Source organism: Chamaea fasciata, unplaced genomic scaffold (assembly GCF_029207755.1).
Source record: "Chamaea fasciata isolate MVZ Bird 193981 ecotype frontalis unplaced genomic scaffold, bChaFas1.0.hap1 SCAF_8, whole genome shotgun sequence".
In the NCBI taxonomy this organism is placed as follows: Eukaryota; Metazoa; Chordata; class Aves; order Passeriformes; family Sylviidae; genus Chamaea; species Chamaea fasciata.
Window position 1 is genome coordinate 39,197,217 of NW_027094093.1, and position 24,905 is coordinate 39,222,121.

Sequence of the window (24,905 nt, forward strand, 5' to 3'; positions counted from 1 at the left end):
TACCAGCTGAAATGAACTCGTGGTTTGTAGAGTTAACTTTGTTAGCATGACATGAGTTGGTCTGTCATCTCTAAGACTTGAAAGAAAACGGAATGCTAAGGAAATGGCATATTTCTGTGCCCATTCTGGTAACCATAGGCATTTGGTGCCAACGCTTACAAGTATTGTTCAGTAATTAGTGTAAATGCACCTCTGGGATGTTTGTCTGAAAAGTGAAGGTTCAGGCATATGTGAAGATGTGTCTAACTCATTTCTGAAGAAGGTGAATTGAATGTTCAATCCTTGCTGAGTTAGATGGTACAGCTTAATAAAATGTCATACAGTGAAGCAGTCAGTATTTCTTATGCACTCAGTATATTTAGGGTTACAAGCATGGGTTCTGATACCCTAATAAATTGATGAGTTGAAGAATATTTTAAAAATTTTTTCTTCAGTCTTTGTAACAAACACCATTCCACAAAGGTGAGCAATGTAAGGAGCTCCACGTACAAATGTGGTTGAAATGATCTGTATGTTTGGTGTCCTGCAGCCTTGTCGAGCTTCAGTGCAAATGGAAGAGTGAAATGGGGGAATACCACAGTGGAATTGGTGAAGAGTAGAGGGTCTGAATGCACCAGTTGGGAAGAACGTTGCCTCCAAACCCAGCTGCCTTCTCAGAGGAGAGCTGCCTTGCAACCCTGATGCCCCACAGCTTTAGAGCAGCCAGACTGGTTGTCCTCTATGTAGCTGTGCTGTGAGATCTCTGTCCATGGGAGCACCTGTCTGTGCAAGCTCTTGTGGGTGCATCCAAGTACATATTTGTGAGCACACTGCACTGTGCCTGTGCAAACCAGGCATTTTGTCTTGTCCGCACATGCATGCGCCCTGTTTGTTCCCTGGGTTTCCAGACATACAGAGTAACTCTGGCTTGTTGCTGTTGTAGCAGTTCATAGGCGTACCTGATCCCCAGTGCTGGGCCCAGATCTCCCTAATGAGGCCACTGATGACAGATCCAGGCCTGAGTGGGAACAAGCTGCAGAATATAGTGCCTCATCCCATCCTGGGGCCAGTTGAGAGCCGTGAGGCGGACAGGATGCAAAACTGTTCAGTGCCATCGTGAGTCCTTAGAGCTGTGGCTCCTGCGGGGGTCCTTGGTGCTCTGCTGGATGTGCTCCAGTGTCCATCCCGGGCTCCTCTGTTGGGGGTGGGAAGGAGAGCGTGTTTTTCCATGTCACAGTTCTGACTTCTGCTACTGTGTGTGTAGTAGTCTTTTGTTGTGTGCCACGCTCATCTGCCAGGTTGTTTGCACTGCACTGAACTGCCTTGTTTCAAACGTCCATCTTGTGCATTCCTCCCAAACCCAAGCACGGGCTGGGCTCTTCTGCTCGTTTACACTGCAAATAAGAACGCTGCACAGGTGCAGCACAGAGGATCCCGCCCGTGCACACGAATTCTGCAGCGCCGTGCATACGCAGTTAAAAAGCAGTAATAAAACTCCTCGAACACAAAAACACCCAGCAAAAAAGCGCGCACTAAAGCGGCAGGACTCAAAAAAGCAAAGGGCCGAGCAAAGGCTTGGAGAGCGGCGCACGCGCAGTACGGTCACACGCGCAGTACGGGCAGGAGCTGCGCGTGCGCAGCAAGGGGGAAGGCTCCGCGTGGGGCTGCTCGCTGCCTCCCCCCGCTGGCTGGCGGGCGGCACTGCAGCCACCCGGCCACAGGCTGCGCGTGCGCAGTGCCCCGGTGACGCCGATTCGGGAAAGCCGCGCCGCGCGGGGAGGGGCCGCAGCTACGCACGCGCAATGCCTGGGGCAGGCCGCGCACGCGCCCCGCGCCTTCCGCTCGCTGCCGCCGCCTCGTGCCGTACCGTCCCGTGCCGCAGCCGGGCCCTCGCGCCTTCCGCTCGCTGCCGCCGCCTCGTGCCGCACCGTCCCGTGCCGCAGCCGGGCCCTCGCGCCTTCCCCGGCGCCGCCGCCTCATGCCGCACCGTCCCGTGCCGCAGCCGGGCCCTCGCGCCTTCCCCGGCACCGCCGCCTCGTGCCGCACCGTCCCGTGCCGCAGCCAGGCCCTCGCGCCTTCCCCGGCGCCGCCGCCTTGTGCCGCACCGTCCCGTGCCGCAGCCGGGCCCTCGCGCCTTCCGCTCGCTGCCGCCGCCTCGTGCCGTACCGTCCCGTGCCGCAGCCGGGCCCTCGCGCCTTCCCCGGCGCCGCCGCCTTGTGCCGCACCGTCCCGTGCCGCAGCCGGGCCCTCGCGCCTTCCCCGGCGCCGCCGCCTCGTGCCGTACCGTCCCGTGCCGCAGCCAGGCCCTCGCGCCTTCCCCGGCGCCGCCGCCTTGTGCCGCACCGTCCCGTGCCGCAGCCGGGCCCTCGCGCCTTCCGCTCGCTGCCGCCGCCTCGTGCCGTACCGTCCCGTGCCGCAGCCGGGCCCTCGCGCCTTCCCCGGCGCCGCCGCCTCGTGCCGTACCGTCCCGTGCCGCAGCCGGGCCCTCGCGCCTTCCCCGGCGCCGCCGCCTCGTGCCTGTCGTGCCTTGGTGGGCCACGGTGCCCAGGGGGCAAATCGCGCAGTTGTGGCGCTGCTGCCGCCGGGCATTCGTGGTCTGCTGTTGCTCCTGGGCCCTGAATTGCCTCCTGTCAGCAAGGGTTGTTCCCAAATGACATCCCCTGGCCCTGGAACTTCAGAAAGTTGTGCTCCCCGAAGCCCAGCTGCTGCCTCTTGGTGCTGTGTGCACGTCTTGCCTTGGCCTTGTGAGCAGCTTTGTGTTGCAGCTCAGTGATGTCCAGTTCAGTGGTTTCTATACCAAAAACCCCTGTAGTGTGCAGTCAAAAGGGACGTGTGAAAACCTGGGTCCTTTGACTTCCACAGCGGGTTTAATTTTTTTTTTTCCTCCTTCAGGACAGGAAAAACCATTTAAGTGGGCCCAGTGATGCCAGAGGCTTTGGTGTTTGAGCAGCCAAAGCCAAGAGACTGGCCCTGGGGGTCTGCACTGGAGGGCCCCTGGTCCTACCTGCTGTGTGGGGTCAGTCACAGGGGGGCAGGGTTCCTCTTTTCCTCTCTGCTGGGCTAAACTGCCTAGGGATTGCCATTTCTGACAGCCCAGTCCTACCTGTGTCTGCTGGAAAAGGGCAGAGGTGAAGGGGTGAGTGCCAGAGGTCCGGGGGAGCACTTGGATGCAGAGCATTGCTTAAAGGAGGTGCCGAGGGACAAACATTTGTGCTGGGCAGCAGCAGCAGGTGACCCAGTCTGGATTTGTGGGGTAGAGTTTTCTCCTTTCCCTTTTCAATTTCATCTTGCCAATCCCTCCCCAGTGCCCCCAGAAAACAAAAATGGAGTTATGAGGACAAAAGGAGTTTAAATTGAGGGAAGAAACTCCTCTTCCATTATTGTCTGTGTTTAAATGGGGGGGGAATTCACCTGGGATTTTCGTAAATAGTGGTATTTATGTGTGGTACTTATTTAATATTACATTCTTTGGTGGTATATAGTGTTTTGTTTTATTTTTTGGTATTACTTATTTTGTGTAAAATGGTTTTTGAGTGAAGATAACTTTTGGATGGGTTTGTTTGTATTTGAGGTAGAATTAATTTAAGTAGCTTTTTAAAATAGGCTTCTGATATGTGTTTTTGGGGTTTTGTTTTTGTTTATCGTATGTAGGGATTCAGATTGGGTGGGGCCAGCCTGGCTGGTGGAAGTTTGGGTGTTTTGTTACGTGCAGTTTTTAACGTTTTAAAGTTTTTTCTGTGTAGTGGTTTTTGATAATTTACTGTGTAGTTTTATTTTGTCTGTAGATGGTGTATGCTAAGGGATATGGTCTATTTATTTCATGTTAGGTTTCTTAGTTTACATGTTGATCAGATTGGTTTTGAATTGAGTTGTGTCGTTGAACTTTTTTTTGGTGGGGTATTATATTTTTAAAGGATATGTTTTCTAAGGTTTACAGTGGTGAAATGGGCTGTGGTGTGAGGTGTAGGAGAGGTTTTTAATTTTTAGCGGTGTTTTTTATTATGGGGAGTGTGTAGTGTTTTGGTGGGTTGAGGTAGTGTGATGTAGTTAATTTGTTGGGGTTTTTAATATTTAAAATTGTATCATTGTTTATTGTATGATAGGGGTTTATTTATTTGGCTTGTTTGCAGTAGATGTTTTATTTTGATATTGTTTATGGTTACATTGATCTTTTGGTTTTGTGTGTATTCATAGGTGGCATTTTTTTGATGGTTTGAGGAATTATGGGTTTGTTGAGTTAGGAATACTTTGTTGTTAAGTTTATTTGTGATATTGCTATTTTTGTAGTTTGATTTATTTGTTGTTTTGCTGGTTATTGTTAGTTTTATTTTTGTGAACGTGGGTATTGATATGGTGGATTTTTTAGGTAGTTTTTTGGGGGTAGTGATGTTTATTGTTTAGTAGTTTAGATTTTTTATGTTGTCAATTAGTTTGGGGGTTTTAGTTAATTTTATAGAGTATTGGTTATTTTTTTGAGCTAGTGTAGAGGTAGAGTTGGTTGTTTTTTAAAGTCATGTTTAGGGTCAATTGCGCAGTTTTGAGTTTAGTAAGTTGGTTTGATTAATCTTTTTTACTACTATTTCTGATTTTTTGTGTGGGATTCTATATGGTTGTTTTTTATTTTTGTTCCGTTTTTATGATGTGATAAGAATTGTTAGTGAAAAGAGTGTAGTGTGGTTTGTTGGCTGGTAGTTGGTCATATGGTGGAGTTTTTTTAGTTTGTGTTTGTTTTTGGGTTTTTTGTTATATGAGACTAAAGTTTTTATTGGGTTAATTTCTCATTTTAAAGATTTTAGGGAGATTTAGATTTTTATATGGGTGCACTGTATGAAGAGAGTGATTTATTTGTTTTATGTGATATTGGTGGTGTGGTGGGTAGAGGGCATTTTTGTAGTAGTTATTTTAAATGTTTGAGGGTTTTTGGCACTTAAAATATTTGTTTTGGAGGAAGTTTGGTTGGAATATTTGCGGTTTTGGGTTAGTTATAATGGGATTTTTACATTTTATTTTTAATTAGGTATTTTTAGGTTTTATTACAGTTAAATTTGTGACTTTTTTGTTATGTTAGGAATAGAAATAGGTTTTGATTTTGTATGTAGTGATGGGATTAGCGTATATGGCATACTAGTGTTGACTAAGGATTTAAAATTTTGTGGTTTTGATGTGTTAGGTTAATGAATTTATATAGTTCAAAAGACACGGGTTTTTGCTTCTTGTTTGATTAGAGGCAAGTCTTTAAATTGGGGGGGGGGTCCTGGGTATATATTCTGGAGGTTTTTTGAGGGCATGGGACAAGGGGCTATTTATATTATATTTGGTAGTTCAACTATGGGTAATAAGTGTTGGCTTTTTTTTGGTGGGCTTTTGTTTGTGTTTTCTAAAATTCCTGTATTTGTGTGGTCAGGGTAGTGGTGTTTCTGGTGCAGCTGTAAGCCTCCATTACTGTTTGTGTGTTTCAGGTGGTCCACTGGTATTACAGGGAGACCCCCTCACTGACCGGCCAACAGATCTGCTGAGATTGTACATCAGCATTTGGTTTTCTCTATGGTACCTGACTAAGAGACAGCAGTCTGGTGACAGCAAGGAATTCCCAGAGGTGGAGCTGGCCTTCTTTGGCACCCGACATGGATTCGAGAGATCAGTGGAGGGCTACGGCTCGCAGATGGAATGACAGAGGGGTACGAGGTCAGGGAGGGGTTTGTGAGTCAGGTTTGGAGGTGGGGATGTCCAAGATGTGACACCTTAGGCTACATCAAGGGAAAGTCTTACAGTGCTGAGGTGTACAGGGCAGAGCAGTCCCAGGGCATGTTGTGTCACTTGTCTGTTGTGCACTCCGTGTCTTTTGGGTGTCTCGTGTGGTGTGTCTTTTGCCTTAGCCCTTTGAGGGGCCTGTTGGAAATGCCAGGCGTCGTTCTTAACATCTCCCTATTCCTTGGCCAGGTGCCGATGCCGTTGAACCTTTGACTCGTGTGCTCAGACGCACATCAGAATCCATCTCTCTTCACAAGCATCCGGTCCGATGCCTTTTCAGGTCTTGTTCTGAGCTGTATTGACAGCCGTGCACCGCCCTGATCCATTCCGGCTGGTTAGGTCTTGTGAGAATGCAAAGACAGGTGGAGGATTCTGACCGTAGGATTCTCGGGCATCCGTCTCTGCGTCTCTTGGGATAAGTCATCCCGATGGCATCTTGTTCCTGCAGGGTTCTCTGAGCCTGGCCAGCTCACCTTCCATCTTACCTCGGTCATCTCATTCCGAGTTCTCTGGACCCTCAGGGTCATTCTTCTTGCCAGAGTTTTCTGTCCCTGTTGTGTCCCCTCGTTTGTCCTGTGCTGTGTCACGGGTGTTGGTGTGTGTTTGGCCCGGAGCTGCTCTGCCTTGCTGCTCAGTCTGGGTGTAGGGGTACGAGGGTAATAGTGCCGGGGGCTTGAAATTTGTGATGTGGGGTGTGGTTAGACTGTAGAGGGTATTCCTAGATTGCCACAAGATGTGTGGAGCTGTCAAGGTATCCTGCAGCACTCTGACTGTTGTCCTGACTTTGTTTCAGATGCGGAGGGATGAAATCCGTGGCAGAGCCCCCCATCCTGGGTGAGGGGCTCCCCTGAGAAGATCGATCGCTATTCAAGGTGAGAGTCACACATTTCACATTTATTGGCACTCCAGTGCAGGCCACCTGCGTTTACAGCTTCAAACAGGTGAGTCCCTTGGTAACCCCCCTGGGCAGCAGCTGGAGCCTGCTCCGGGCTGGGCTGCGGGAGCAAACACTTGTGGTTGACACAGCTCCACACTGGGGGTACTTGGGAAAACACCTGCCTTGTCCTGGATTGGTTTTTTTTTTGAGCTTTTGGCAAGGTTTTAGTCATCACCTTGGTAAAAATAAATGGTAAGGGCTGAAAACATGAGAGGCTGGCAGGTTATACGCACGAAAGACAACTTTTTTTTTCTTAAATATTTGTGCAGCCTATATCTTAATTTTGAGACTCTTTTTTGGTCAACTTTATTGTAAAAACCCCTTATTTTCAAGTTAGCTGCTTCAATAATGAATTTGTTTTACAAATAGCCGCTAATGTCCGAAGGTTAAAGCACTAACGCCAACATCCCACCTCTTTTATTTTTGCAGCAAAATTTTATCTTTACTAAACTTGAAACTTGATGTTTTTGCAGGTAGTAAGTTAAAGAAGGTGTTTATCTGCCCATCACTGATAGTCAGGGTCATGAAGAAATTGCTCTAGTGTTCTAAAATAAATGCAGATTTTTAGGCCTCTCCCATTCTCTCTGACTAGCAACATGTGAATTGATTTTTGATCTCCTTTCTGTTGGTGTCTGTGGGTTTTAAGCGGCATGGAGAAGGTGTCTGTGGACATGGCACCCAGGGAATGGTGCTGGGAAGGGCAGGATGGAAAGGAGCTGCTCAGGAATCCAGAGCAGCAGGGGAGTGGGAGCTGGTGCTGCTGCCTCAGTCACACCCTCCTGGACAGTCTGTGCAGTGATAATATTCCTACTTTCCTTCCTGAACCTGGGGTTGGAGGAGAACACGAGTCTTGGCATTGATGGAAAGGGGAACTCGAGGGAAAAACTGCTGTTTGTGTCCTTAGAGAGCAGTGGGAAGAGCCTGGGAGAAATCCTGGCTGGCTGAGGGATCCTTGTGTCCCCTCGGGAATAAATCCCTGCGTCTCCTCAGCCCTGCTGGTTTGCAGTAGCGTTTGTACACCTTTCGCTGCAGCTGTGGTTCTTAATAACTGGAAGTCCAGGGATTCTGGGCGATTCCCATAAGTTCTCCTGTTTTGTAGGAGCTGCACGGTGAGGTCAGCATTCTGAGGGAGGCCCTGGCACAGCTGCCAAGGGCAAGGAACGTGGAGCATCCCGGGGCTTCTCCCACCCGAGTTTCTCCCGGAGCGTGCTGCGTGTCGTGCCGGATGTTTAACCCGGGTTTGGGGTGTTCTCCTGCAGTCCCAGCTCTGACTGCTGCCCCCGAGCCCCGGCCTTGCTCTGTCCCAGCACTGAACCTGGCAGGTGGGTGTGCTTTTCCAGCCCTTGAATCCCACGGGCAATCCCAGATTCCCGGAGCTCCCCGAGGCACAGCCTGGCCTCCCTCCCTGGGAGCTGCACCTCAGTCTGCCTGGACCAAGGCCATCCTGTTTGAGACTTTATTCCTGTTGCTTTTCCTCTTGCAGGTAGTTGGCGAAAAGGAGAGAGCCAGTAGGAAGTGAAGCCACTGGAAGGCCTTATCCCAGTCCAAGGTTGGATGGGAGTAACTGGACCTGTTGAATTCCCACTTCCCTTTAAATCAGAGCAGAGGAAGCAGATTTTAAATCATCATTCCATGAACTTTCACCAACTTCATGACTCTTGCAAAAGTTTTCAATGTTAGAAATTCCTGAGCTTGTTTTCCAGGCAGGCTTGGATTTGGATGTTATTCCTTCCTTTTAATTGAAGGAATAACTCTGATTTTCTCTCTGATTTTAGTAAGGGAATATTTATTTATTCCAATTTTCCATCCTAATTGGAATTTTTGTACCTTGTAGAGCACATTTCCAAGGAAATTTACCCAATTAATGTTGGTAAATCAGCAATTGTCCAGCACCATCTCCACAAAATTCTGTGAATTCCCAAGAAAACTTTGAAGTATTTATTTGCCACGATTCGTCTCTTTGTAAAGTTCAATTTACTGCATTTTTAATTACATAAATGCCATTAAAACCTGAATCCAGGCCTAGCTGCTGTTCCTTGGACACAAGGGGCTGGTTCTTTCCTACCTTGGCACATTTGGATGTTTGTCCAAAATGAGCTTCCCACTAAAATAGAATTTGTTTCCAAGCAAAAGTGGGAATTGTCTAGAAAACCTTCTGTTCTGGGGGGCACTGGGTTTGTTTCCCTTATTGCTGCATAATTGAGGAAAGCCATGGCGCTTTTTTAGGCAGTGGCAGGAGGTGAGAGCTGCGTTTATTTAATTTTGTATTTTATTTTTTGTTATTTTTGTATTTTTGTGCTCTTTTGTTGTGGTTTTTCATGTTGCGTTTTGTGGTTTTTCAAAGACTTTTTCTTCAGTTTTTTAATTTTTATTTTTTTTCTTTAGCTATTTATTTACTTGTTAAAACTACTTTTCGTTTTTTATTTTAATTTTTTGTTTAAATTTTTTTTCCACTTTTTTGTTACTTTGAAATTTTTTTCTTTTGGTATTTTAATTTTATTTATTATTTTCTATAGTTTTGGTTTATTTTTTCATGTTTTCTTTGTTCCTTTTTTTTTTTCTCCCCATACTCTTTCTTCCCCCGGGCGCCTGGGGGTTTGGCTGTTGGCAAGAAAGATGAGAAATGACCTCGGTGCCCGCTGGACGTCGGGATGTCATAGAGAGCGCAGTTGGCAAAAGCTCTGTATTTTCTGCTCCATAAAACTCCTGAAGGGAGAAAGCTGTGACCACCGTGGTGCCCTTTTTTTCTTCCCAGCCCCGACCAGGTCTCCTCCTACCCGTGCACAGTGTTACCAGCAGCAGCCTGCTGTCCAGGCTGTCGAGGCGTATTTCAGAGGGAGCAATAAAAACAAAGTAGACGTTTTATTTTGAACTCTCCGACCCTGCTTGTTTATTAGCAAAGAACTCCAAAACAAAGCGAACAAAAAAAGAAAACCCCCAAAATAAAATCCCCCGCAACCCACCAAAAAAACCCCATACAGATAGAGAAAATATGCCCATATTATTTAAATAAAGATTAAAACTTTACCCCTTAGAAAACCAGGCTCATTTAATTCAAATTAATTGTGTTTCTGATGTGTTAGGTTAATGAATTCATCTAGTGTAAAATATCGTTTAAAATATAAACAAACGAATTTAAAAAATAATGAAAAAGAAAAATAACAAAAAGTATAGGATATGAAAAATAATATCAATAAAAAATACACAATATATTATTACATACTACACGTTTTATAAATATATTTAATATACATAATATAAACATCTATAATGTACATAGTCATATTTAAATGAAATGTATTATTATTTATAACATTACATAATAAATAATAAATTATTTTATATATAACTTTCTATATTTAATATCTATAATAAATATAATAGTATAATAAACATAATACATGATGTATAATGTACATAATATAAAAGATGAATTGTAATGATGAATGTGAATATCAGAATCACAAAGATAAAAAATATTGAAATAGAGCCTGAACGAAAGGCTTTTTTGTTTCGGTCTGGTTGCTGGCAGGGCTCTCGCAGGTGTGCTCGGGGGTCTTTTGGGCCATTTATTCCGGAGGCTGTTCGCCAGGGCATTCCTGGGCACGTTCGTTTATGGCTCCGCTCCGCGCCGCCGCGCGGCAGTGCTGCCACCCTGTGGGCAGAGAGCGGTAGTGCAGCTGTCCCTCCCGCCCGTCCCGCCTGATCTGTGAGACAATGCTGCCACCCTGTGGGCAAAGAGCGGCAGTGCAGCTGTCCCCCGTGCCCGTCCCGCCGGAGCCGTGCGGCAGTGCTGCCACCATGTGGGCAGAGAGCGGTAGTGCAGCTGTCCCCCTCCGCCCGTCCCGCCTGATCTGTGCGGCAATGCTGCCACCGTGTGGGCAAAGAGCGGTAGTGCAGCTCCCCCCCCGTGCCCGTCCCGCCTGATCTCTGCGGCAATGCTGCCACCCGGTGGGCAAAGAGCGGTAGTGCACCTGTCCCCCGTGCCCGTCCCTCATGATCTGTGAGGCAATGCTGCCACCGTGTGGGCAAACAGCGGTACTGCAGCTGTCCCCCCCCCCCCCCGCCCGTACCTCATGATCTGTGAGGCAATGCTGCCACCGTGTGGGCAAAGAGCGGTACTGCAGCTGTCCCCCCCGTGCCCGTCCCTCATGATCTGTGAGGCAATGCTGCCACCGTGTGGGCAAACAGCGGTAGTACAGCTGTCCCCCGTGCCCGTCCCTCATGATCTGTGAGGCAATGCTGCCACCGTGTGGGCAAACAGCGGTACTGCAGCTGCCCCCCCCGCCCGTCCCGCCTGATCTGTGTGGCAATGCTGCCACCCTGTGGGCAAAGAGCGGTAGTGCAGCTGTCCCCCCCGCCCGTCCCCGACGCGCGTGGAAGCCCCGCATTGTGAGCTCGGGGGCGGCGCTGCCGCCCGCCCGCCCGCAGCTCGGGGCCGAAAGGGAGGGAAAAAGGCAAGGAGCCCGGGCGCGTGGCAGCCGGCTGCCTGCGCGCGCCACCCGGAGCCGTCCAGGCGCGATTTTCCGCGGCGTTTGCGGGTGTGCGGACACGGGATCGGGGCGCAGCGGCGCCGCGGGCGACAGTCCATTCAGTCAGGCGCTTGTCCGAGCAGCCGAGGGGGCCTATTAGTGGGTTCCACTATCAAGATGGCGGCGAGACACGAGGCGCCCGACCTTCTAAATAAGGCGGCATAAAAAGGCGGGAAAAAATAAGGACCCTATAGGCGTTTAGCCAGATGCCTGCACGAAACCCCGACTACGGCGCCGCCGGGGCGCAATTTTCAGCGGCGTCTCCAGGTGTAGGGACACCGGCCATGTGCTCAGCCGCGCCGCGCTTGCGTTCGGATTCGCGGATTTAGTCAGGCGTCTGTGTAAACACCTGCCGGGGGCCTATGCCGAGGCGCCAAGAACATGGCGGCCGGGACGGAAGTGGCCTCAGCCGCAGCCAAGATGGCGGCGAGCAAAAGCGGAAGTCACGCGACGCCCTCACAAAATGGCGCCCAGGCGCGAGGCGCCCGACCTTCCAAAAAGGGCGGCCAAAAGGGCGCGAAAAAATAAGGACCCTATAGGCGTTTAGCCAGATGCCTGCACGAAACCCCGACTACGGCGCCGCCGGGACGCAATTTTCCGCGGCGTCTCCAGGTGTGCCGACACGGGCCGTGTGCTCAGCCGCGCCGTGCTCGCTTTTAAATTCGCGGATTTAGTCAGGCGTCTGTGTAAACACCTGCCGGGGGCCTATGCCGAGCCGCAAAGAACATGGCGGCCGGGACGGAAGTGGCCTCAGCCGCAGCCAAGATGGCGGCGAGGAAAAGCGGAAGTCACGCGACGCCCCTCACAACATGGCGCCGAGGCGCGAGGCACCCGACCTTCCAAAAAGGGCGGCCAAAAGGGCGCGAAAAAATAAGGCCCCTATAGGCGTTTAGCCAGATGCCTGCACAAAACCCCGACTACGGCGCCGCCGGGGCGCAATTTTCCGCGGCGTCTCCAGGTGTGGGGACACCGGCCGTGTGCTCAGCCGCGCCGCGTTTGCTTTTAAATTCGTGGATTTAGTCAGGCGTCTGTGTAAACACCTGCCGGGGGCCTTAGCGGTGCCGCAAAAAAGATGCCGGCGGGACCGGAAGTGGCCTCAGACGCAACCATGATGGCGGCAAGGAAGGGCGGAAGGCTCGTGGGGCTCGTCGCGGCCGAAAATCGCCGAGTGCAGCTCACACCCTGCAATGGCAAAAGCTGTTTTATTAAAACTCAGCCGAGAATTTTCCTCTTATTTCCAGGTCACAGGATATACTGAGGCTGAGAGGGATCCTAAAATCTGACTCTCAAGCGGACGGACCGTTTGAGAATCGAACTCAGCACCTTGGCATTACCCGGACTCTGCTCCAAGCAGCTGAACCAATCTCTGCATTATGGGGATGGACCTCCATAGGATGGCAACGCTTGGCCCCACTAAGGTAAGTGCAGTGCCGCCTTCTCTGCCAAAGCTGCTTCACACACCAGCCCCTGGAATGGCTCGAGGGCAGAAGTGGCTGGCAGCTCACGACAGCACAAAGCTCTTCCAGTGACGCTGATTTCCTGTCCTTTCCAGGATTTACCCAACAGCTGCCGTAAAAGTACTCACACAAAGTCTCTTTCCGGGCGGAAAGGAGCAGGACAAGTCCTGAGGCTTCCCTTCTTCCACGGCCAAAGCTCTGCAGAGAGGCAGGGCCGGTCCCACCCGCACAGGGGCGTTTCCTGCAGGTGAGTGTTGCCGGGCCAAAATGATGGCAGCTGCTGAGGCCGGGGCTGCTTTTCTGGCCGGAGGCCTCGGTGCCCCCCCGTGCCGCCTGCAGTGTCCCTCGGGGTTTCCTGCAGGTGTCCCGGGTGCCCGGAGGCGCAGGGAGGAAGGAGGCCGGCAGCCCCAGCGGGGCCAGCAGCCCTGGGATGATGTGCAGGGAGGAGCTGTGCCTGCGGGGCCCCGCCCGTGGCAGCGGCGGCCAAACGCAGGGCCCGGGGCCGGGCTCGGGGCTGGCACGGACACGGCCCCGGGGCTGCCGCGGCTCCTCGGCCAGGGGCTGCTCCCGCCTGGCACGGGGAGATGCTGCAGCCCGGACAGAGGCACCCACAGCCCAAGAGCTCCCCGGGGAACAGCTGGCATTGCCTGGGAACGGCGGCTCGGGCTGTCTGCAGAGGGGCTCAGACAGCAATTCCCACCTCCCGGAGCTCCCACACAGTTGCCAGGGATGTCCTGGCCACCCCAAATCCCCTCCCTTTCAGCCTGAGGGCATCACCCGTCGGCAGCATTAAAGCCAAGGCGCTCCTCCCTCACAGAAATTAAATCCAGAGCAACGGCCCTCGGAGATGCCTCAAAATCAAAGGTTTGAGTGGGATGGAGTTTCGTTTGGATGAAGTCTGGACTTTTCCAGGGAGCCGGCCGGAGTGCAGAAGTGATGGAAAGCTTTTGCAGGTGGGTCCCACTGGAGGTGTGCTGAAGGCAGGGATGGGCGTCCCTTGCCTGAGGGAAAGGCACTTGCAGAGGCCACTGCTGGGGCTCGGAAAGGAGCTGAGCTCCTGCAGGGAGCTGTGTCCTCCCGAGGGCACAGGGGCTGCCTCAGCACAGGCCGGCCAGTGCCTTCTCCTGCTCTGAAACATCACCTGGAGCCCGAGCTCAGGGGGGTGGCTGAATTCCAGGGAAATCTGACAGGTGACCCCCAGGGGGTGAGGGTTATAATTAACCAAATCTATGGAATAGAAACCTATCCTGTCCCCATCCTGCTGAGCTTCCTTGGAAGCTCTGCTGGTTCCTGACACGTCTGGCATTCAAGCAGCAGCTCTGCGTGGGAATATCCGTGCTCCGTGAGGCACTGTGAGGTTATTGCAGCGGGAACTGAGCAGGGAATTCGGGGCCGTGGGTATAATTCATCTAAACTAGCAAAGGTGACAGTGAACCCCAAATCTGGGCACCACACAGAGAACAATCTTTGTGCTGCCCTGTCAGCTCAAGCCCCTGGGCTGGGAAGTTTTGGGAGTCAAACATATGGAATGATAGAAGTCACAGCAACTGGTGTCACCCCGAGGGACAGTCCAAGTTCCAGACAATTCCTCTGCAATCCCCTCGGGGGGAAAACACCCTCTGTCTGCCAGGAGCCCTGGCTCTGTTTCTCCTATCAGCTGTGTTGGGCTTTAAGAACTTGAAATAACTTTGAAGCCAAAGAAATCACCTTTTCCTACTGGTTTGATTGTTGTGTTTGGTTTTTTTTTTTTTTTTCTTTCAGATGCTGGACTTGCTTCTGTGGATGTGTGCTGAGCTCTGGCTGCAGGGGACTGTCAGGCCTGAATGGCTGTGAGTCTGTGTTCTTCTCGCTGGGGAAGCGGAAATAATTATTAATTAGACTGCAGAAATGTTTTCAGAAACCTTTCCCCTTTCCTGCCCTTTGCTGGTGGATCTTCTCTTTCTGCCTTTGACTTTACAAAGCTGTTCCCTGATGTCATTTCCCCTGCCTGAATTCCTTGCAGCTCCTAGCTGGGAAAAACTGGGATGATGTCCTGGGGATGTCCTTAGTGGAGGACAGAGGTGAGATTTTTGCCTGTATTTTTCTAATATTTTCTAAAATTTCAGGGAGCTGCTGCTGCTGCTGCTCCTGCTCCTGCTGCTGCTGCACAAGTGGAGCCTTGTCAGCGAAGACCTGCATCTGCAGGAGGCCCCGCAGGCCCTGGCTGGGAAGTGCCAAAACAAAGGAGTGATCAGTAAGTGCTGAACTGCTTCCAGGAGGGCGTATTTTGTTGCAGCCGTTACAGACCAACAGTCCAAGTGAGGCCAACTGCTCTGGAAACAGTACTAATGCCTTCTGCCAGCCTGATGGGGCTTGGGGGAGGAGGAAAGGAAATGGCAAGGCATTTTTCAGGTCTTCCTTGGGGTGAATTCTAAGCTTAGCACAATTGGGAAGCTTTGAGGAAACACAGTTTAAAAAGGGGAAGAGCTGTAAAATGAAACTTAGTTGCCAATCTCATGTCAGGCTCTGAAAAATGGTCTTCTTGAATCAAATCTCAGAAGAAATAGGCGGTGCCTGGAGGCTCTGTGCTCAAAGGTTTGAATGATTCTGAGTGTGGATGGGGATCTGAAAGTCACGTGTAAGTAAAACCAAAAAACACATCAAGCAAGCAAAACTGCAATAGTTGACTTTTCTTGTTGTCATCGTTTTGGAAGAAAGGAAAAATATGGGGCGAGAGGTGAGAGCAGGATCTGCAAAATCTCGGAGTTCTCCGCGTCTCCCTGAGGCTGAAGCCGTGTTTGCTGTCAACGATGGCAGAGTGGAAGATGCTAAAGACTGAAAACTTGGAGTTTTCCCCCCTGAATCCCAAGGCTCTGTCAGCAGCTGTGCCCTGTCTATCTCTTCAAAGAGTTTCCGGGTTTAGGAAGGCTTTTCCGTTCTTCCGTATTTCTCTAGAACTCCACTCCAAAAGAACGGTGCTGTGTCCGTGTGGTGTTGGTGGCTCTGTGTGAGTTGCTTTATTAAAGCCAATCGTTGGTAAGGGTTCTGAGCCTGCCTTGGAGAGCCCTTGGAGGTGGCAGCTCTTCTTTAATTTCCCTTTGTTCCTTTCACGCCTTTCAGTGATTCCTGCGAGGTGCACTGCAGTCTGCCTGAAGCCAGCACATCCTGTCTGTGTTTGAACTTGACTCCTGTTGTTTTTCCTCTTGCAGGTAGTTGGCAAAAAGAGGAGAGAGCCAGTAGGAAGTGAAGCCCCTGGAAGGCCTCATCCCAGTCCAAGGTTCCCACTTTTCTCTCTGACTCCTGGGTAATTACCTGGCCAGAACTGGACACAGACTGTCCCTTTGATTTCCTGCCTTTTCCAAGAAATCCTTGCTGTCAGCCGGAGTGTGTTCCTGGTCTCCTCCTCCTCCTCCTCCTCCTCCTCCTCCTGCTCCTCCTCCTCCTCCTGCTCCTCCTCCTCCTCCTCCTCCTCCTCCTCCTCCGCCTCCTCTGTTTGCCAAGGTGAATTTTGGTTATTGCAGGAATTCTGCCCAGAAATCCTGGCTGGCTGAGGGATCCTTGTGTCCCCTCTGGAATAAATTCCTGCGTCTCCTCAGCCCTGCTGGTTTGCAGTAGAGTTTGGGCACCTTTCGCTGCAGCTGTGGTTCTTAATAACTGGAAGTCCATGGATTGCTGGGTGATTTCCATAAGTTCTCCTATTTTGTAGGAGCTGCACGGTGAGGTCAGCATTCTGAGGGAGGCCCTGGCACAGCTGCCAAGGGCAAGGAACGTGGAGCATCCCGGGGCTTCTCCCACCCGAGTTTCTCCCGGAGCGTGCTGCGCGTCGTGCCGGATGTTTAACCCGGGTTTGGGGTGTTCTCCTGCAGTCCCAGCTCTAACTGCTGCCCCCGAGCCCCGGCCTTGCTCTGTCCCAGCACTGAACCTGGCAGGTGGGTGTGCTTTTCCAGCCCTTGAATCCCACGGGCAATCCCAGATTCCCGGAGCTCCCCGAGGCACAGCCTGGCCTCCCTCGCTGGGAGCTGCATTTCAGTCTGCCTGGACCAAGGCCATCCTGTTTGAGACTTTATTCCTGTTGCTTTTCCTCTTGCAGGTAGTTGGCGAAAAGGAGAGAGCCAGTAGGAAGTGAAGCCACTGGAAGGCCTTATCCCAGTCCAAGGTTCCCACTTTTCTCTCTGACTCCTAGATAATTGCCTGGCCATGACTGGGCAGAGACTGTCAGTTTGATTTCCTGCCTTTTCCAATAAATCCTTGCTGTCAGCCGGAGTGTGTTCCTGGTGTCCTCCTCCTCCTCCTCCTCCTCCTCCTCCTCCTCCTCCTCCTCCTGTTTTGCCAAGGTGAATTTTGGTTATTACAGGAATTGTGGCTCTTTTGTTCCACTGAAACTTGCCAACTCTGCTGAGAGTTTCAGATGTCAAATCCAAGTAAGATTGGAGTTTCTTTGCATTGTTACTCCCACAAAACACAGATCATTCTTGGATAGGAGTAACTGGACCTGTTGAATTCCCACTTCCCTTTAAATCAGAGCAGAGGAAGCAGATTTTTAATCATCATTCCATGAACTTTCACCAACTTCATGACTCTTGCAAAAGTTTTCAATGTTAGAAATTCCTGAGCTTGTTTTCCAGGCAGGCTTGGATTTAGATGTTATTCCTTCCTTTTAATTGAAGGAATAACTGTGATTTTCTCTCTGATTTTAGTAAGGGAATATTTATTTATTCCAATTTTCCATCCTAATTGGAATTTTTGTACCTTGTAGAGCACATTTCCAAGGAAATTTACCCAATTAATGTTGGTAAATCAGCAATTGTCCAGCACCATCTCCACAAAATTCTGTGAATTCCCAAGAAAACTTTGAAGTATTTATTTGCCACGATTCATCTCTTTGTAAAGTTCAATTTACTGCATTTTTAATTACATAAATGCCATTAAAACCTGAATCCAGGCCTAGCTGCTGTTCCTTGGACACAAGGGGCTGGTTCTTTCCTACCTTGGCACATTTGGATGTTTGTCCAAAATGAGCTTCCCACTAAAATAGAATTTGTTTCCAAGCAAAAGTGGGAATTGTCTAGAAAACCTTCTGTTCTGGGGGGCACTGGGTTTGTTTCCCTTATTGCTGCATAATTGAGGAAAGCCATGGTGCTTTTTTAGGCAGTGGCAGGAGGTGAGAGCTGCGTTTATTTAATTTTGTATTTTATTTTTTGTTATTTTTGTATTTTTGTGCTCTTTTGTTGTGGTTTTTCATGTTGCGTTTTGTGGTTTTTCAAAGACTTTTTCTTCAGTTTTTTAATTTTTATTTTTTTTCTTTAGCTATTTATTTACTTGTTAAAACTACTTTTCGTTTTTTATTTTAATTTTTTGTTTAAATTTTTTTTCCACTTTTTTGTTACTTTGAATTTTTTTTCTTTTGGTATTTTAATTTTATTTATTATTTTCTATAGTTTTGGTTTATTTTTTCATGTTTTCTTTGTTCCTTTTTTTTTTTTCCCCCATACTCTTTCTTCCCCCGGGCGCCTGGGGGTTTGGCTGAAAGATGAGAAATGACCTCGGTGCCCGCTGGACGTCGGGATGTAATAGAGAGCGCAGTTGGCAAAAGCTCTGTATTTTCTGCTCCATAAAACTCCTGAAGGGAGAAAGCTGTGACCACCGTGGTGCCGTTTTTTCCTTCCCAGCCCCAACCAGGTCTCCTCCTACCCATGCACAGTGTTACCAGCAGCAGCCTGCTGTCCAGGCTGTCGAGGCGTATTTCAGAGGGAGCAATAAAAACAAAGTAGACGTTTTATTTTGAACTCTCCGACCCTGCTTGTTTATTAGCAAAGAAATCCAAAACAAAGCGAACAAAAAAAGAAAACCCCCAAAATAAACTCCCCCGCAACCCACCAAAAAAAAACCATACAGAAAGAGAAAATATGCCCATGTTATTTAAATAAAGATTAAAACTTTACCCCTTAGAAAACCAGGCTCATTTAATTCAAATTAATTGTGTTTCTGATGTGTTAGGTTCATGAATTCATCTAGTGTAAAATATCGTTTAAAATATAAACAAACGAATTTAAAAAATAATGAAAAAGAAAAATAACAAAAAGTATAGGATATGAAAAATAATATCAATAATAAATACACAATATACTATTACATACTACACGTTTTATAAATATATGTAATATACATAATATAAACATCTATAATGTACATAGTCATATTTAAATGAAATGTATTATTTATAACATTACATAATAAATAATAAATTATTTTTATATAACTTTCTATATTTAATATATATAATAAATATAATGGTATAATAAACATAATACATGATGTATAATGTACATAATATAAAAGATGAATTGTAATGATGAATGTAAATATCAGAATCACAAAGATAAAAAATATTGAAATAGAGCCTGAACGAAAGGCTTTTTTGTTTCGGTCTGGTTGCTGGCAGGGTTCTCGCAGGTGTGCTCGGGGGTCTTTTGGGCCATTTATTCCGGAGGCTGTTCGCCAGGGCATTCCTGGGCACGTTCGTTTATGGCTCCGCTCCGCGCCGCCGCGCGGCAGTGCTGCCACCCTGTGGGCAGAGAGCGGTAGTGCAGCTGTCCCTCCCGCCCGTCCCGCCTGATCTGTGCGGCAATGCTGCCACCCTGTGGGCAAAGAGCGGTAGTGCAGCTGTCCCCCGTGCCCGTCCCGCCGGAGCCGTGCGGCAATGCTGCCACCCTGTGGCCAAAGAGCGGCAGTGCAGCTGTCCCCCCCGCCCGTCCCCGACGCGCGTGGCAGCCCCGCATTGTGAGCTCGGGGGCGGCGCTGCCGCCCGCCCGCCCGCAGCTCGGGGCCGAAAGGGAGGGAAAAAGGCAAGGAGCCCGGGCGCGTGGCAGCCGACTGCCTGCGCGCGCCACCCGGAGCCGTCCGGGCGCGATTTTCCGCGGCGTTTGCGGGTGTGCGGACACGGGATGGGGGCTCAACCGCGCCGCTGCCGGCGGTCCATTGAGCCAGGCGCCTGTGCCAGCAGCGGGGGGGCACCCCAGCGAGTGCCCGCACTGAAGATGACGGTTCGACCGGAAGTGGCTTCAGCCTCAACCAGTATGGCGGCGAGGAAGGGCGGAAGTCCTGGCACGCTGCTCGCAACCTATTGTAACCGAGTGCAGCCGAAAATAGCCGAGGCTTGACGAAAATCGCCGACTTTCGGCCAGCAGCCGGACTCAGCCGAGGGCAGTTCGGGGTGATCCCGGACCGGTGCCCGCCCTCCCTGTCGCTTCCTCGGCCGGCGGTTCGAAGGCGATGTCGGGGGCCGCTGTGCCCGGAGCGGGAGCACTCGTTGTCGCTGCTGGAGCCGGGCGGCGGCCGGCCCGACCAGCAGCAGCGGCTGCTTTCTGTTCACACCCAGAAAGTCATTCCTCACCCCAGTTATGCTATCACAATTACTTCATTTTTGATCTGCAGTTACAGCCACATTTCTTGAAAGCTGCCCGGAAAACTTGGCTGGGACTCAGGTAAAGAAAGGGAGACTGACCGGTAACACCCCGCGGGGCCGCCGGCAGCGGCTCCGGAGCGCCGGGCGCGGGTCCCGGCTGCGGCAGTGGCGGCCGTGAGGGCTGTGCTGACAATGGAGGAGGGCGGGAGCTGCCGCAGCGCGGTTGAAGCGGAGCGGAGAACGGCCGGTCCCGGGAGAAGCCCTGAGGACGGCGGTGGCAGCCGCGGGGGGCGGCCCCGAGCGGAGCCGGGCCGGGAGCGGGCGGCCGGGGCTGCGTGGGGCGAAGGCGGTCCCGACGCGGGCACGGAGCCGGGGAGGAGCAGCGGGGCCGGCTGGGGCCGCCCGGCGGAGCCTTTCCTGGGAAACAAAACCTGCGGTTTCTCCCACCTCGGCCCCGTGGCGAGGGGCAGCGCAGCAGAAGGGAGCAGCACCTGAGCGGGTGGGGCAGTGCTGGGGCGCAGGGAAGATGCGGCTGGGGCAGAGCTTGCAGGCTTCTTACATTTAAATGAACGTGGAAAGCTGAGAGAGAGGTAGTATAAAAGCTCTGTGGGTGCTCGGACAGGTGAGACGTGACTCAGGGGAGGGAGTCGCTTTCCTGAGCTCCTGAAGTTCCATTTGTCTCTCTCAGGAGCAGATGTGAGAAGTTTCCTGTTTGGAATTGGGCTCCAAAAGGAAGGAACCTGAAGCTGCTTCTTTTGATAAATCCATAAGCATGGGAGGCTGTATGAAGCACACTGTTTTAAGTAGCCAGTAACTTCCATGGATATTTTAACTTTTAAAAATGGTGACTTTTAATTCCTCTGCACACTGATGATTTGGCTGTCCCACACAGGTTTCACTGAGGCTGTGAATTGCAATCCCGACCATCTTCCGGTTTCTGGTGCTTAGGGCTGTGGCATTTGGTGTGCAGAAAACATCCCAGGCTGTCCACCTAGGAACTGTATGGGCATTTCCACAGGTCCTCAGAGTGGGAAAAGGCCAAGAGGGTCGTAGTGGGACCTCTCTTTCTCCCAGGCCTGGCCATCCTCAAGACACCTCTAGATTGGTTTTTAAGTGTTTGTTGTTTTTTGTTTTCCAGCCCAGGACTAAGCTGGAGAAAAGGTGGAGAGTAGCAAGTGGGACTGCCATGTTAAGATCCATCCTTGGATTCCAGGTTCTCCCAATGGGTTTGTCCAAAGAAAGGAGGTGTTTGCGGTACCTGTTTGTTCACCTGTTGAGCTTGGAAGAGATGCTGAGCATGAAATTCCAGGGAAGCTGCACTTGTGTAGTGGCTGGAGTGAGAAGCATCTTGCCTGTCTTTCCCCACTGGTGTGCTGTGGTCATTTCCTCTCTGGGTCCTTGTTTCCCTCTTTGTCTCTGTATCCCTCTGTCCTTGCCATGTGTTTGGCACTCTCTCTTTTTCTCCATCTTTCTCCACGCCTCGTGTTCATGCTTATTCTCTGTGGCTTTGTGGTGCTCCCCGTGCCACTGTTTCCCATGGGATCCTTGTGTCCTGTTTGCTGTCCCTGTTCTTTTTTAATCCCTCTCCGTCGTGCTGCCCATCAGTGTACAGAGGCTGACTGGAGGGAGGTTCTTGTGCTGCAGGTTCCGTTCAGGAGGCTGGTGTGATTCAGCAAGCCCACAGTTTGAATTGCCCCCTCCATGTGGTCCAGCCAGCTGTGCCCAGTGCCCATCCTGGAGTGCCTTTTCTGTCAGCTCACGCGCCATCGTGCTGGAGACTGTCAGGCAGGTGCTGGGGTGGACGAGGGGAGGGCAGGGGGCTGAGGTGCTGTTGTTGGGCAGGGCTTGCTCTTTCACCCACACCGAGTGGTGGCCAGGCTCAGCTGAGCACAGCAACTGGTGTTGGAGAGGTGATGCCTGTCTCGTCTGTCTGAGCTGCCCCAAAGGCCGAGGACAGGGCTGAGGCTCTGGTGGTTTGGCTGTACGAGGCCCATGGCAGCACAGTCACCGCCCGGCTCCAGGCCTCCCTCCCCGTTACGGAGGCGATGCTGTGAGTCCCTGCAGAAGGGCTGGGGCATGTGGCGATGGAGATCAGTCCCTTCAGCCCTGTGCTTTGTCCCCCAGCTGTGACCTCCTGTAGCATCTGGCTGTGTGGGGCCACCTGCTGCTGGAGCCACAGGGCCTGAGGCTTTCCTTTGCAGCCTTCGTGTGCTCTCTGACCTCCTGGTCCTCCTGCAGCCACCCAGGCCAACACTGTGAGCTCAAATCACAGACTGAGCTGTTCCCCATCCCGAGCGTTGTGCAAGGCAGCAGTTCCAGGGAACAGCAGTGTCCCCATGTCCTGCACCCAAGTGTTGCAGAGACGCGCTTGAACAACCCTGCTCCTCAGGGAAGGAGGACAGCTGCCCACTGCCCAGCCAGGGTAGGTGGTCTTGAGCGAGTTCTGAGTTCTTTAAGTGTGGACAAAGGTGCAGAAAGGCTGGTGTGCACAAGTTCTGCTCCAGCCATAGAGGTGTGGGGAGCAGCAGCTTCCACAGTGACTCCTGTGTTGCAGCCTTCATCTTGCCTAGCAGTGAGTGTAGAAACACACTCTACTCCCTTCCTTCTCCCTCTGCCTGTCCCTTGCACCACCCTTGCAGAAGAGGAAACACAAAAAAATCAAGAGGATTATGTAAAAACAAGCTGGAGCCTGTTTTTTTAACTTGTTTCCAGGTAACTGCACTGACCTTCCTCCTCCCAGGGGCTTTGTTGTAGTTGCTCTTTTAGTGTCTGCCTCTGAGCAGTATCTCACTCCTGGGACTGGGGAGGCTGAGCTTACCTTTATTTTTTGGGGATGAGGTGGAGGGGAAGTCTGCTTCAGCCCCTGTGGGGAAGAGACTGGGCACAGGGATTTATCCTTCCCATGAAAAGGCACGCACGGTGATTTCTACGCAAAATACTTTATTAGTCAACTAAAAGCAGTGGATCCGCAGCCGGAAAGGGAAGAGGGAGAGGAAAGAGTCAGAGTCCAGCACAGCATGTGGTTTTCACCCTTTTCCCCTGAAATGCCTGTGGCCGGCCATAAAAAGCCCCACCACCAGGCTCAGCTTCTCCCTCCCACACTGGCAGGGTGCAACAGTAGCAAAGAAGCGTGAGGACAGGTACAGGGCAGCTCTGTCTGTGGCCAGGCCCTGCCTGAGCTCCTCTTGGCCCCTTAAATGTCCCTCAGGAGGTGGCAGCAGGTGACACTCACATGGCAGGGGCTGCACCTGGAGAAGGAAGAGGGAAATGAGGAGTCAGAGGGCATATCTGGCTCTGCCCCATGGGCTGTGGGAGAGCTCCCCACAGCCCCCACAGGGACTGCCAGTCTCACCTTTGGCCCTGCGAGCAGATGTCCAGCAGCTTCTTCTGACACTTGGAGGCACCTCAGGCAAGGCTGGAGCAGCAGTCACTTTCCTCCTCCCACGAGCACGTCCCTTCCTTGGCCCTTCAGCTACTGGCGATTGAAGGAGACACAGGAAGACTGATTCAGTGATCAGAATTTGATTTCACTGAGGTTTTCCAAAAGCTTGTATACCATTTCAGGAAGGTTAATAGTTTCTACTACAATAATTAGGTTAAAAGATCATACAAACAGCTCATGCATTTTACAGCATCTTTTTCGTAGGGGGTTGATTGAATCTCTCCTCTTCCCATAAACAGGTTTAATCCCATCTTCTGTAATCTCAAAGTTCTGTTTGTTCCTGCCATGGCATCCTGGTTATCAAACCAAGCCTGCAAATGAATGGTGAGCGGTCTGGGGCAGATGGAGGGAATGGCAGGGCTGTTTCAGAACTGCAGAGAGAGGACGGAGATGTGGGGGAGCTGCTGGTATTGCAGCATCCCTTCCAGCATCCCCTTCCCAGCGTGCCTCCCACAGCACCTTCCCCTGCAGAATCCTCCCTGCTGCCACCCCTCCGGGCGCCTCACCTGCCAGCAGCACCTGGAACTTGTTGGCCGAGAGCATTGCAGGGACAGCTGTCATTTTCTCACACTCTGTCCCGCACACTGAAGGTCAGGTGCACCACGGGCTCATTGACCTCCTGCAAGTCGCTGGAGCTGAGGGTGTAATCCACGTGCCAGCACACTGAGCCCAGCTGGGTCAGTACGGTGGGGAGTGGGATGGTGTCAGCACCCCGGTTCACTCCAGCATGGTGATTTACACTGACCCCCACACTCCTGTTAAGACCCAACACCCCGCTCACACCTCAGGCTGCAGGCACTGAGCCAGTCCTGGAGGGGGCTCTGCTTCTCCTCAAAGGAATGGCACAAGGCGCTGGCATGCTCTGCTCTTGAGGGGAGACAAGAGAAGAACCCCTCTGCTCACACCAGACCTGAAGCTGCCAAACTCCACCAAAGCACCTGGGGAGGCCCCAGGGACTGATGGACAGAAGGGAGGTGACAGAGGACAGCACAGCAGCCAGCCTGCCCTCCATCTGGATGTGAAGGCAAGGCTGGGAACTGTCAGCAACATCCCAGCACGCCTGAGGAACCTTTGGGCAGCCCCAGCTGCTGCAGGTCACCTGACAGAGACTCACCATCTACCCAGTGCTTGGCCGCGCTGGAGAGGATGAAGCCGAGGACAGCAATGGTCGCCTTCAAATCCCCCGACTCTGCAGACGGGAGGGGGGGTGAGCTCTGTCACCTTGGAAAGGCATCCCCAGACACACTGCTGCCCATGCCTGGAGCATGGCTCCATCAGGGGATCGTGGTAAGGACAGCAGTGCTCACCTAACTTTGCATCTAAGGGCAGCTTCGGGATCTTGTCATACTGTGGGAGAGCAGAGCACCACGGTAAACACCAGCTAACACACTCACTATCAGTGTTAACACTAACAATTCTTACC

General features: G+C 51.2%; 2 long non-coding RNA genes across 4 annotated transcripts; one reads left to right on the plus strand and one right to left on the minus strand.

Moving 5' to 3' along the window:
- Positions 1-2,524: 2,524 nt before the first annotated feature.
- LOC136293574 (uncharacterized) lies at positions 2,525-8,662 on the plus strand. The gene is made up of 4 exons (XR_010722182.1): positions 2,525-5,657; positions 6,524-6,602; positions 7,767-7,989; positions 8,151-8,662. It is a non-coding gene; the product is annotated as an uncharacterized lncRNA (long non-coding RNA).
- A 14,539-nt stretch (positions 8,663-23,201) lies between these two features.
- On the minus strand, positions 23,202-24,061 carry LOC136293575 (uncharacterized). Of its 3 annotated transcripts, none has more exons than XR_010722185.1 (3): positions 23,989-24,061; positions 23,393-23,793; positions 23,202-23,288 (listed from the first exon to the last, which is right to left on the minus strand). It is a non-coding gene; the product is annotated as an uncharacterized lncRNA (long non-coding RNA). The 3 variants fall into 3 exon arrangements; XR_010722183.1 differs by lacking the exon at positions 23,989-24,061 and having other exon boundaries at positions 23,393-23,515; positions 23,655-23,739; XR_010722184.1 differs by lacking the exon at positions 23,989-24,061 and having other exon boundaries at positions 23,393-23,515; positions 23,651-23,737.
- Between the last annotated feature and the right edge of the window lie 844 nt (positions 24,062-24,905).